Raw genomic sequence first — 13,058 nt, 5'->3', positions numbered from 1 at the left:
AAAGAAACTAAGTGTCAGTATAAAACTACAACAGAGGTAGAACCTGATTCTATGACCAAGAACAACTTTTACACAGCCCATTGGCAAATGCATTATGACATGAATTATTTATCAAATTATCTGACTGTGCTGTGAGCTCTCTGTCCCTCCAACTCATTAACTGCTGTTATTGAACTGGACGTAATGTAAGTAATTGGACCTTTTACAAACATTAATACGTCAAACACAGATGCAATGTTTTAAACAGCTGTGGGAACAGGGCTTTTTTTAAAAATCTTTTTAGTTTTATCTAGTGCTTGAAATTTGCACTAAAGATCCAAGAAATCTCAGGAATTCTTTGCAACATGTAATTAATTGCTGCCGTAAAGCTGAAGAAGTAGGCCTTTTGGGTTGGGCTTGGTTTGCCAGGGGCCTCCTGAGGCAGCAGAAAGGTTATCAGGGGGCTAGAAGGGCTGCCGCTTCAGCAGTCGCAGAAGCAAAACCTCAGCTGTCGGAGTAGTTCTGGTAGGCTATGGGGAGGGACTTTCATTTGGTCTCAAGGAAGTTCTGGCAAACTGAAAAGGAAAGCAGGGCTTGGCTCAGGCTGTGTTCAGATAGGGAGCAGAGCTGCTGACCCGGATTGGGGATGTTGTCGAACTTTGAGGAGGTCCTTAACTTGATTAACATGAGAGTCAGCACTATGTTCTCTGTTGCAAAAAGGTGGATAGCTCCCTGGAATACCCTCCTTAGCCTGCTGCCACCGTGACCCGACTGCGGATGGATGGATGTTCAGGAAATTTGCAGGATAAAGCTTGTAATGGTTTGGTTTGTTGCATACTAGGTGATGCCATGTTGTTCCATCTGTCTAGACAGATTATTCATTTTACTAATCTTAACTAATCAGTATCTAAATACACATACTTTATACTAGTTTGCAGTTCAAAACTTTTCTGAACCAATACTTGACACCACTAACTAGTAGCATTAGAAAACAATAAAGCAAGTCTTACTAAAACAGGTTTGTGTGGATCATTGCAAAATGGACAGCAAAATACCCAGAACTAGATATAAAAAGGTTCATTTGCGCAGTTTGATGCAATAGTGAGACCATGAAGCCATTCTGTATCGGAAAAAGCCTAAATAAAGAAACTGTCACAAGACCGCCCAAACTCATGGAAAAAGTTGACCTTTTAAGTTTGGCTGAGTTGATGGCGCCAAAAATGAGGATTTTGTAAGGTTCATGAATTTAGATTTCACATGATTTGTTTCAAGAAAATCCATTATTTTGAACTGGCAGGTTCTCGGTGAGTTGGTACGGAATGACCCAACCATTAGTGAAGTTTAGTCTTAAAAAGCTCATTGCCACACCACCATATGTCGACAGAAGTATGAGCTTACAGTCGTGCTTCAAGACCCGTACGTGCACAATATAAGAATTGACAAAGTGTATCAGTATCAACATTGTTAATGATCATCTGTAAAAAGTTAAGATCACTATTTAATGAGGCTGAGCCTTTTGCAGTAGCTCATACAATTAACATATTTTATAAGACCATGGGAAAGCAAAAGTATACAAATAAATAACTCCAGGATACCCAAGACTAGACATATTCTCCTTTCCCTTTCTGTCCTGTTCCTCAACTTACAGACAAAACGGAAAAAGTCAACAATGAGCCATGACCTAAGGACAGAAGTTCATAATTCATGGAAGCATTCGGAGGAAAAAGTGTTTTGTTGCCATCATACTCTGCACTCAATGTGCTTTCTTTATCACTTCCCCTCCTACTCATGGGGTATTATAGCCAGGCTTTGTTCCCCATCATGGGCCAATCAAGCAGTTTATCACTGTGTCCACTGGCCCTACTAAACATCTATGACTACCTATACTTCATCTGATGTCTGAACAGCTAAAAACGCTTCCTCAGCCAGTTTTAAGAGCCCACTACCACTGAAAACATAATTAACCTAACAACGCCTGCAGGTTACCATTTTATATTACATTCATGCATACAGAGCAAATGCAGCAAGGCAACAAGCCCAAACCCACTTTTAGAAAAAAGGGAAACAGGGAAGATATGAACTGAATGAACTGAAAATTAATCACCTAGTCAAACTCACCTCTCAATGCAACAAACATCCATACATCTAATCCAGAGAATCAGCCAAAAAATGCTTCATAGATAGTTAAGTTCTGTATGTTTTGCGATGATATACACATATTTCAGATCTTCAGTATTCCTGACATTACTGCGATCGAAGCAGAGGGAAAGGGGAGTCAACATTGATTCGATCAGGGATTGTTGCAGGACAAAAAGAGATCTACAAGGACTAAGTCTGCAAGTGAGCTCCAATCCTGTGAAAAAATCTATGAGAAGAAAAATGGAGGGCAAGGGCTGGGAAAAACACAGTAATCCTACAGATCAAAAGTGTGCTGAGTTTTAAGTCAGACCACATGCTTTTGGATTAACACTGGCAATGCTTGACAGTCTATGAAAAACTACCACTGTGCAAGAGATCAAAACACATTTATACTTCACCAAGCAGCTCATTGGTACATAATGATCCTGGGTGAGAAATAATATTTCTATACGGATGTAACAGATTATTGAATTGTTTAAAGTTTCCTTATTTCATGAGCCAAATTGTTTTGTAAATGTCATCTCAGTAAGAGGGCAAACCAAGATAAAAGATGTAAATCAGCTGGCATTTAGAACAATCACACATGAGAAATAGGCGAGAGAAATAAATATAATTCAAACACTGTCCTCACTGCTCACTCTCGATTAAACATGCCTCTGAGACAGTTTATGTTACTTGAGATGCAGTCAGACAGGAATTATCTATGAACTGTCTGTGCCTAGCGAATAGTGGGGTACTGTGATAACATGGTATAAGCTAAAAGAACCAAATGGGAGTCTTCCAAGTTACTTTCAAAGAAAAAGTATGCTGTTGATGGTTTTTCTTTTTTGTTTGGAAGCATCACTTGGGCAGCTGTGGCTCAGAGGTAGAGCCAGCGTCTTGTTATCGGAAGGTCATTGGTTCGATTCCCCTGGTCTGCATGTCGAAGTGTCCTTGGGCAAGATACTGAACCCCAAACTGCTCCTGATGTGCTGGTCGGCGGCACCTTGCAGCCACTGCCATCAGTGTATGAATTACTGTAAGTTGCTTTGGACAAAAGCGTCTGCTAAAAGCCCTAAATCTAAATGTAATGTATTTGCTAATGCAGTTGCTTCTTGCTACACAGCATGTCATACAGTTTGCAAAGCGAACCACTGCAGGACCTTTACAACAACTGAGCAGTGTGTCACTGCTGTAATGTTAGATGGACTAGTGGTGTCAACAGCAACTGATGTGTGGTCATCTGTTTTGCAGTGCTACAGCTGATGGAAAGAAAATAATTTGCCTACTATTTAGATAATTGAATAAACGTTGAAGTTATTTTTCAAGGAAACATGTCAAACATTCACTGCTTCCAGCCTCTACAGGACAATGTAAGAATTTGCTGCTTTTCTTTTTTCTTTTCGTTTTTGGACTGTTGGTTGGACAGAAAAAAGGAATATGGAAGACATCACTTGGGGCTCTGGGAAATAGTGATAAGCATTTTGCAGATTTTTTTTGACACTTTATAGACTAAACGATCAATCGTGTAAATAATCAGCAGATTAATTGCTAATGACAATAATTATTAGTTGCAGCCCTATCTTTCAATGTCATTGAATTTCATGAGCTGCTCCATGATGATCATCAGGAGTAGCATTTTAAGGAGCGGACCTATCCAGAGCTCTGTCCTCAACTTTCTGTCATAGACGGCCTCTGACAGCAATTCAACATGCTGAATCTTCCGAACTGCTCATGAGAGGGAGTTGGAGCCAAGAGTGTGGTAAATGCCACAAAAACTATGAATGCTGGTCTTCTATACATGTATATATCTGCATGCAGTCTCTGGTACTTTTGCAAGAGTACCAGAGACTGCATGCAGATTTGTAATAGATTTAAAGTTCAAACTTTGAGGGTGTGCATTATGCAAAGCCTTACTAATCCTCAGTAAAATATTAAAATCAATTCTACATAAAAAGAAGTGTGAAGATACGATGACTTACACTTAGATTCAAATCAAAGAGGGAATTTTGATTAGTGTTGAACTCCATCTTCGATGCTCGATATATCCGTCTAATTGCATGACTCTGTTCTCAAGTCTCTGTTACTGTGTCACATTTCACAGTTGTTTCTACACTCATTTGAAGTGTTTTATTTCACTTCCACTGATGTGGCCCGCTTGTTTGTCCTGGTCTTGTTGGAGGCAAACCGCTAGACCGGCACTAGAAAGATCTGTTTCTCTATCACGCTGCTCTAGGGCTCCCACATCAAACAGTACTGGGCTGCTGAGAGGACTTTTACCATGTCAGGATATTTCTCATCTCCATTCTGAATCAACACTGGCAGACCTTCCATCACAGGCTGCTATCATAAAGATCACTTGTGAAAAGTCTTGAGGCATTGGCTCAAAGGCCTATGGAATATTGGCGCCTCACTTCTTAAACTCAGACTAAAACACTTCCAAATCCAGTTTGGACAGGACCTCAAGGTCTCTCACAGAGACGCAGAAAGGTCAAAGGTGAAAAAGGCAAGAACAATTCCTTGATTCCAGGAATTCAGATGATTATAAATGTGTAACATTGACTAAGCAAGTTGAACTTTCCCCTCAATGATACTCACATGACTCCAGACACAATGACAAAGTTGCTCTAAATCAAGTCAAAATTTCTAACCTAATCCTGAAAGAAGTTTAAAGCAAACCAAAACATAAATATATACAATATGTTCATGCTACCTGGTCCTGGGACAGGCCATACTGAATGAAGTTACCACAGTAAAAAGCAGATCTATGGGGAGACACAGATCTGGAACTAGTCTGGCTAATCTCTTATTAGTAGACTTAATTCCAACAGAAGGAGCCACTTACACTAAGTGGTAGAACTGATCAGAGGAATAATTGATTATGTGTGTTGAAAAAATCAGGAATTACTCTGATGATCATCTGAGCGAAAACGCAAGCTTCTCATTGTGAGTAATTCCCCTGCAATAGAAAAATGATCAACTAAAAAGCAAAACCACAAACAACACTTCAATATATGATGTCCTTTTTAAAAAAAAATTACCAATCCCCAAACTTTCATCTACACGTCAAGTCTATATTTTTTCTCTTTTTCATGGTAAATGAGGAATAATCCCAATTGGCACACATTCAAATTGCATAAAACAACAATCCTCAATTCTTCTTATTTTCCCACTATAAATGATGAATAGACCAAGATATCCGCATAGAGATACTGAATTCGTTATTCAGGCAATGTTTCCAGCTCATCCAAATGATTTGTGACATCAGGGTTAAACTAACATAGAAGAGTCTGCATATCATCTCTGAATCCTACATTGTGTGATCAAAGGCTGCAGGTGTATTTGTGTGAGTGGGAACTTTTCTTCATGTGCAACAAAACACTGTGTGTGTATGTCACTCCTCTCAACTCAGAAGTCTCATTCATGTCACACAAACTAATTATTTCCTGAGCCTCACTGTGACAGGAGGGAAGACACATGTGCCACCTAGCCCAGTGTCTCTGTTAAAATATAAACAGAAAAGTGAATCAACAATGAACACATTTGTCCTGAGGTGATCTGTACAACCTGTATTTGTGCTGCAGAGAAAAACTTCAAACTGATCAGGACATTCCAAAATTGATCTGTGACAGCTATAAAAAGCCCAATCCCTCTCTGATCTTTGTTTACTGAAACCTTTTGTGGCTTGGGCATGCCAGCCATGTCGTGGCAGAAATACGGGTAAACAAATAGCAGCCAGCAGCTGGCTAAATTAATGATATATCCACACAGACTGCATGCAGCCACAAGCAATGTGAGCACAGCTACCTAGAGACTCTTTATTAATGAAGTGAAAAAAGTCTTCACAAATGTATCAGAAACAACAACAAATATAATACACAAGTATTCACAAAGCATCCATTCCCTTGACTATAACAACTAAATTACTTGAAGTTGAATGGACATCATCTGTGTATAATCAAGGTGCGACAGGTGAGATTAGACACCGCTGTCTGGGGGGCCTGATAAGTCAATTGTCTGGCAAAGTCTACACCATGTAGACGAAGCATCATTCCAAAGAAATCTGCGACAAGGTAATACCAATCAACAGAGGAAAACAAAAAAGTACAAAATGGAAAGGCAAAGTCGAATATGTCTCAAAGACTCAAAAATTCTGTGGCCACCAGCGAGCGAGCCGGCGAGGAGGCCTAGAGTATCTCTGAAGGCGACAGGAAGAAGCTACTGTGAAGGATCAGACAAATTGTGCAAACAACAACTCTCATCCTGGTGTTTCACCAGTCATCGCTGTAGGGTAGACTGTCAAAAATAAAACCACAGTTTGAAATAACTCACATGATATCCTGGCTACTGTTAGCCAGAGGGCTTGTGGGGGATTCTGAAATAAAGTGTGATGGGAAAGTCAGAGTCCAGACCTCAATCAAATTGAGAATTAGTGGCAGGCCTGTACACATGCCACAATGTAGCTCTGCTTTATACCAGAGATGTGGACTTGAGTCATTGAAGATTTGGACTCGAGTCAACTCAAGTTACTGGTTTGATGACTTGCAACTTGACTTGACAGAAAAAATAAATGGCTTGAGACTCAACTTGCACTAGAAAGTTAAAGACTTTTGACTATTAACTTGTGTCAAGTCAAAAGACTTGTATGTGTTCAGTTAGTTTTTTAAGTCTGGCTGTTATTATCCGATCGTTGAAAAGTGATGTAGAATGAATACATTTTTGATTGAGGAGAAGTTAAGGGATAAATAAGCTTTCAAAAAGTTATTTATTTTTTGTTTGGTTGGATTTTTTCAGTATATATATCAGTATAAGTATAATATAAGTATAATTGAATTCAAATTCCCCAGGGTGCATGTCTAAGTTTCCTTGGGGATGATACTGAAGCCCAAACTGCTCGTAATGAGCAGGTCGGCACCTCGCATGGTAGCCTCTGCCATCAGTGTATGAATGTGTCTGAATGGGAGAATGTGAAAAGCACTCTGAGTGGTTGGTAGACTGTAAAAACTTTAGAAAAGCATTATTAACATAAGGTTAATGTAGCCGCAGGAACAGAACTACAGAAGTGGTTGAATTAACTGCAACAACTTTCACATACAGTACAGTCTTGAAGCTACACTGTGCATTGTTAACAATTCTTGTTTACTCTTTGCTGGCTAGATTTGACTTTGACACCGCATTCATGCAGCTGTGTAATTCAGCACATGATAAAGAGCAACAGTAATGGATAATCCAAATAGGCCACTTCAGTTTCATTCAGTTTTACTTCAATCTTGCAGTGAGCTGCGTCAATACACTTTGGGTTTTAGCTGTTGAACACACTATTTTTTCTTCTCCAATTTTTTCCATAACTGAATAAACAAGCTGTTCTCAGAGGAAAATAAGGTCCCCAGAACACTGTTTCAAGCTAGAAAGGTGGCAGGGTCCGCCAAATATCAAAACAAGTCAACAGTATGAAATTGTGTTGCCCTTTAAGGTCAATTTGTTTATTCAGAAGAGAGTTTGTTTATTTAGTTTGTTTAGGCAGTAAAAAATCTTCTGATTAAAATTTCTCCTCAAAACTAAAGAGTGCACCTTTAAATTATGTCACAGGTTGACAGACTGTACTTTCGTCAATAAATGCTCATGAGTTAATCTGTCAAAAACCGCTAAAGACATTCACTGTGATTCAGTGTTGCAAAAGAATCAAACAAGGGCATAGTTTTTGCAACTGAAATAGGTATTTGTTTTGTAAAAGATCATTCAAGCACATGTTCTCATTCACTGAAGACCTGGAAGCTGTTTTAAGTGGATGTAATATGAAATTCAGACGCTGATTTCATGTAACTGGCTTGCAACGTACATCCTGACTACTGCTGGTGACCTTACCAGAGTGACAGGTGTTTAAGAGGAATAAGGCAAAGCTAACAGAGAGGAGGCGTGGTAGCCAAATGGTTTACATGTAGCTTCAACTGTATCCTTAGTGTAATGAAAAGACTGGCTACACTAAATGAAAAGTTACTCCAACGAAAGAAAACTAACGCAATGTCTTAAGCCACAGACACAATCTCACATATATCATGTGCTATAGGTGTAAATTGTGACATGATATAGGTTTTCTTTGGTTTAGGTTGTACTGGGCAATGTTCACAACATCCCTTATGACACTCGCTGATGATAAATGTCCGTTTGCTGACCATGAATCATGGCTACAAGCCCCGGGCGGTCAGGGAAGTGCTCCATCGGTAAAACGAGAAGACGTCGCGGGTTGTTGGCTAGCGGGCTAACGCTAGCAAAGCTTCATTGATAGCCAGCTTATTGGTGACTAGCTTAAATAACAACGTCCATGTGTCCCCCACTGCTGGTCTTGCTTTCGCTTCCAGACACTATTGAAGCGAAACAGCGTTTCAATAGCAACCCAGACCAGTTTTCCGTACACGCATCAGCTAGCTAACGCTAGCTTTAGCCCCGCTCGGTAGCAACTGACACATGGGTGATGATGACAGCGATGTAGGCAAACCGCAAACATATTTCAGAGGAGGACACTCACCCAGAACCACCTGGACACTCTGAAGATCACCTTCGAGTCATAGTGAGACGAGAGTAGCTGTTATCTGAAGGAAAACGTCGTTGAAGAGAAACGCGGACTAGGTTTGATAGGAAAATGTTGTCGCAACAGACAGGCAGAGTGAACCGTTGCTGTGTGTTGACAGCTCAGTGGGACAGACTGAGTACTACAGCAGCGGTGAACTGGCCTGAACTGGCTGTCTGACGGCAGGAAGTGACGTGTCGTGACATCACGGTGGGGGAGGACTACGCAAGGTGAATAGCGCGCGCTTATACTTCTTTGGGACAGCATCTTTACAGACAGAGGTGCTGGTTATTGCCATGCTACTATTGACACTGGAAAATTAAATATTGTGTAAAATTGAGTGTTAAAAAATGTCATTATGTACTTTGGACACAAAAATATTGACTTTTTTTGTGAACTTATTAATTCTGTGTGGTAAATTTCACATACACCAATGTGAATTTCCCCAATTTCCCCTAATTTTATAGGTTTTCTGTGCGAATTTAAAGAATATATTAAAACTCTGACACTTATTCATACTAAGAAAAAGGCAACAAACATTTTCAAAGAGGAATGATTTTCCTTCTTTTTTATATTTCTGTTCCATTATATGTTGTACATGTCTGATGTGTTTGAATATTTGATTGTTTTTCAGTAAAGTTAATTGAAAAAAAAATAGCACACCCTTTTTTAACACATCAACACAGTCATCCAAAAGTAAATAAGGTACAAAAGGCTGATTCACTCTCATGTGTCACATCCTTGGGTGACCACAGAACAACACATGATGGTGAGGTACTAATGAAGTAATGCTTGATTCTTTGTATAACCATACAGTATGATGCAGGGACAAAAATAGTATTTTATGAGGAGGAACAGTTTTTTATTGATTTATTATGAATTTACATGTGATTCAGACTTGTTTCCTGTTGTGGTGTTCCTCACCAAAGTTGGCCAGTCTGTTTAAACTTCATAAATCAAACATTTAGCATAAATTATTACCACATAGTGAGGGATTACAAGATTCAAGATTGAATATGTTTGTTGTCCCTCTGGTTATACAGAATGAATAATTATGAATGAATGAATGAATGAATGAATGAATATTTTACATCGACATGACCCATCCCTTTTGGAATTATTCAGACACATTGATTTACAACAAATAAGCGATCTGATTTGATTTGGGTGTCTTGCGATTAGGGGGCTGTGTGCATCTGGTGACCTTACCAGTGTGTCTGACATCATCAGACTCAAAAGACCCCCAAATAAAAGATGCACAAACACACCTTGGTAAGGTCACCAGATGCACACAGCCCCCTAATCGCAAGACACAACACCCAAATCAAATCAGATCACTAGGTGCCTACTAGGTGTACTACATGTCCTACATTTGTAGTTCAGACTTTCTGTAAGAAATTCAAAATTTCATGTCCAACCTGAGACATCATCATCAGGCTTATGCATGGAAGTTATGTTTTCACACATGTCCGTTTGTTCGTTTGTTGGTCGGTTGGTTGGTTGGTTGGTTGGTTGGTTGGTTGGTTTGTCACTAGGATTACACAAAAACTACTGAATGGATTTCCATGAAACTTGGATGGAGGATGGGCTTTGGCCCAGAATAGACCCCATTGACTTTTGGTGCAGTTCTGGATAATGGACTTATCCAGGAACTTTTTCTCACCTTCTCACTTTTAACATTGCAAGACAGTGTGTTTTTGTGACATTTTCATTCATTTCTCAGAGAATTTTGCATGGAGAGTCTTTAGGCGGCTGGTATGAGTGAGTATAAAAGTGGTCTGTTGGTTCTTGGTGGAGGTATGCACTCTACTGAGTGTCTTTCTAGTTTCTTTTGACTTTAAACAGTTCCTGCAGAGCCAGTGGTTTTCCCACGGCACTAGGGCTAAAAGCATTCTTAGAACCCTCTCAGCCCCAGACTAAGAAAGCTGTTAGCCCCAGGCTAAGAGAGCGTTCACATGGGCACAATCCTGGCACACTCCAAAGTGGGCTTACCCAAACTTTAGTCTACAGCTTGCCGGCTGCGGTCCAGAGCAGCTGGAGTTTGTGGTGGGGTTTTTTCTCTGAGAATCTACTCAACACAGGGCTAGAAGGTGGCAGAGTGAAACAGGGCTAAAGTAAACAGAGTGCTCACATAGCATTTCTAAATGTAAACATTAACTAAAGGTAGTAGACATGCCCTGTGAGGCCCTGAGCTTAGATTAACCATGTTTGTGTGAAACTGTTTTCTCAGACTGTTTCCACCTGTGACAAGAAAACTGATTCTTCCAGTCCCCCTTTAGCAAGTTCGCAAGCAACTCACTCTTACATAATCTTTTATTCAGAGTTATTCAGTAACAACAAGCTATTTATTAATCAGTACATGGTTTCTGATTTATCACAACTATTGCAACTCTTCATGATTTCATGTTACTCCTCCTGAACAATCTCCCCTGTCCCTCCTGCCATTCGGACCAAAGGTGAACAAAATGTCCTGCAGGCTCAAATCATCCAGCGTCTTCCATGTCCTCTGCAGTGGAGCGATCACTGACGTACGGGCCAAGAAAAACAGTCAGGCCTGTTCCCCACCACGGCTTCAGATGTGCTAATCCGTTCTCTTCATCACCTCTGCAAACAGAATTCCACCTTTTTATACAGGACACACAGTTTGTTTTCCTTTGGCCCACTCTCAGAAGGGACAGCGATGAGGCCCAGAGATGGAGCAATGCCAGCTCAGCATTCGTCATGACATCAAAGGGCATTCATGGAGTACAAACACATCATTTTTCCTTTTGTTTATTGGATCTATTGGCAAAAACAGCAACTTGTGGTTTCATCAACTCTCAAAATGGTTAACAGCAATTTAAGTTCCTAGTCGGTATACACAAACCAAACAGATAAACCATTTAAAAAACAATTCCCCAAGTAAAGCTGAAGACACGTATTTTGCAGGGGCTCCAGTTAAACTCCCACTATGTATGTGGTGGTTGATATTATTCAGGATCTCAGATTTCAGCCCTCTTTACAAAGCTATACAAATGGGATAACATTCCTACCTATTAGCAATTATTTTGCTTTAACTTATCATTTAGGAGTAAATACTGATTGCACAGTGTGATGGCTGTAGAAAAACGTGCACCATCCACATGTAGATTGGCTCCGTATAAACAATGCTATTCGGTCTACCACCGGGGTCAATCTTTCCCACAAAATGAGGGTCGCATCATGGCACAAAGGAAGCAAGTCTGCCATTGCACAGCCAAAACAGGAAGAGGCATTGTTTACCCCGGTCACAGTACTCAGGTAACAGTGGAACAACTGGAATAACTGAGGAAACTCTACGCTGCAAAAGAAAAATAACTCTGCTGATGGAGGAGGCAAAGAGGGTGAAGAAAAAGAGTGAACAGAGGAGTATTCACTTGATGGAGAGCTGTGTCAAAATCTGCTCCCACGTCGACACACGTTCCCCCTTACCACTAGGATACGAGGCAGTTCAAATTCAGCATTCTTTCTACTATATCAGTAAGTAAAAAAACCCTGCCTCCCTTTTTGTACAACCTTTTTTTTAAGTCTGCCCTTTCATAGCACTGAAATCGGGGTTTCTAGGTCAAACTGGGATTCTTACAGTTGTTTGTTGCTTTGAACAGTAGCCAGGTCACTACCAGTTACCATGTTGCTGATGCTGTCGACGACAGCGGCGCCAACAGTAATACCACAGACAAATTGCTGTCTGTTTCTGCTTTAAATAAACAAAAATAATCATGAGATGAGATGCATCAGGATCTATGTGGTTTACCAGCTCAGCTAAACACTTTCCTGGGGGCGAATCCTGGTGTGAAATAAATGGCTTTTCACTGAATGGCTTTTCATTGTTGGTTCATTAGTCCCATCCCAAATACAATATTATCTTTATGCAATACAATATTAAACATTATCAAGACATTAAGAGGGATTTCATGATAGGAGATATGTATGCAAAAATACACAGGAAATAATAAAACATGTTGACAGTAATTTCTTTTCAGTGTTATGCAATACATGAGACCTAATACTTCATGTGTCAAACAGCTTGCTCAAAATCATTAACATAAATTGGCAGAATAATTACATAAGATCATATCATCTCAATATGATGTTGTGATACTAAATAAACAACATTATTATATTCTTTTTTTAATGAGCTCCCAGTCCAGCCTGTCACGTAATGTTTACAGGACAAACAAGGTGTTAAGCTACATTCATTTCTCCTGCTGATACTAGTAATTGCCTTGTTCCACTTCATTAGTTGTTTCCCAGTCATTTGTCTCAGACAACATGTCACTTGAGGAAATGTAACAGGGAGGAGTAAAATGTGCTTCAAAATGTTGCTCTTATCTGTGTATTGTTCCATTATCAGGTTCTAGGAAGTCCCTTCAGT

At 39.9% G+C, this 13,058-nt stretch overlaps 1 protein-coding gene across 2 annotated transcripts in view; it reads right to left on the bottom strand.

Moving 5' to 3' along the window:
- The window catches only part of atp13a3 (ATPase 13A3), a 36,876-nt gene extending 28,058 nt beyond the window's left edge, over window positions 1-8,818 (bottom strand). For both annotated transcript variants that reach the window (XM_084355364.1, XM_084355365.1), the window contains exon 1: window positions 8,624-8,818. The gene's annotated coding sequence lies outside the window, so the exon portion shown is untranslated. The remainder of the gene's footprint in view (window positions 1-8,623) is intronic.
- Window positions 8,819-13,058: the final 4,240 nt, after the last annotated feature.

The sequence above is a fragment of the Pagrus pagrus genome (genome assembly GCF_965226575.1).
Source record: "Pagrus pagrus genome assembly, chromosome: 6".
NCBI classification, from domain to species: domain Eukaryota; kingdom Metazoa; phylum Chordata; class Actinopteri; order Spariformes; family Sparidae; genus Pagrus; species Pagrus pagrus.
The sequence above is the reverse complement of the archived record's forward strand: the minus strand, read 5'-3'. Positions and strand labels throughout refer to the sequence as shown.